The following is a 932-nucleotide window of genomic DNA, read 5'->3' as shown; positions in this document are numbered from 1 at the left end:
AATTTTGATTAAAATTATATATAGCTTATATAGCTATAGTTTTCTTTTACCCAGAGCCCCCAATGTCCCTAGGAGCGCTCCCGCTTGATATACCTATACTCTCTCTCTCAAACTCATGCATACGCACATTTTGAGTTTACACACACACACACACACACACACACACACACACACACACACACACACACACACACACAAACCCTTTTTTTTCAGGTTACCACCACACTAAATAATCAGCCGGACAGTTGTTAATGAGTTCACAGCAGCTTGGCCAACATGGATTAATGCATTCATTGTTTTACCCTTTTGATCATTGTTGTGCCCACAAACACTCAATCACACGCACACACAGTATCAACATGGAGTGTCTGTTGCTCCAGCACCTCCACTACTCCTGCGTCAAGACATGCTCTCCATCTGTGTCCAGTGCCGGGATTAGACGCTCATTATCCTCTTAGCTCTAAATGGCCCCACGTTCCTGCACTTCGCTGTCCGCCTCAGCTGCTGTCTAAGACTCGGACCGGAGCGTGACACGAAAGCGAGATTCGTGCGTAAAAAAAGGACGGTGCCCACCGTTCAGTGGTCGTTGCGCATTACGCGCGGATCGTCGGGACAACCCCTTGCCGTCGTGTGTCGGCGCGTGGAACCGTGTGTGTCTGTCCGTGCGTTACCGTGTCCAACCCACTGATCTTTTGCGGACCGTAATCTCATCAGTGTCACACCGTAGCTGCCCTTTCCTGTCGTGCACGTCTTGCCCGCCCTGAGGTTGCTTTTTGCGGCCAAATATTTGGATGAGAGACCGGCTTTTCTGACAGTGCGAACTTTTTTTTTGGAACAGCAACGGAATCAGTTCCATTGACAGTTCCAGGCGCGTTTGAACGTGTTGTAAAATGAACATTTGACCGTGGTTAAACTTTCGATCTGAAGAAGAC

This window comes from Pleuronectes platessa, chromosome 4, assembly GCF_947347685.1.
Source record: "Pleuronectes platessa chromosome 4, fPlePla1.1, whole genome shotgun sequence".
Taxonomy (NCBI): domain Eukaryota; kingdom Metazoa; phylum Chordata; class Actinopteri; order Pleuronectiformes; family Pleuronectidae; genus Pleuronectes; species Pleuronectes platessa.
This window is presented reverse-complemented; position numbering follows the sequence as displayed.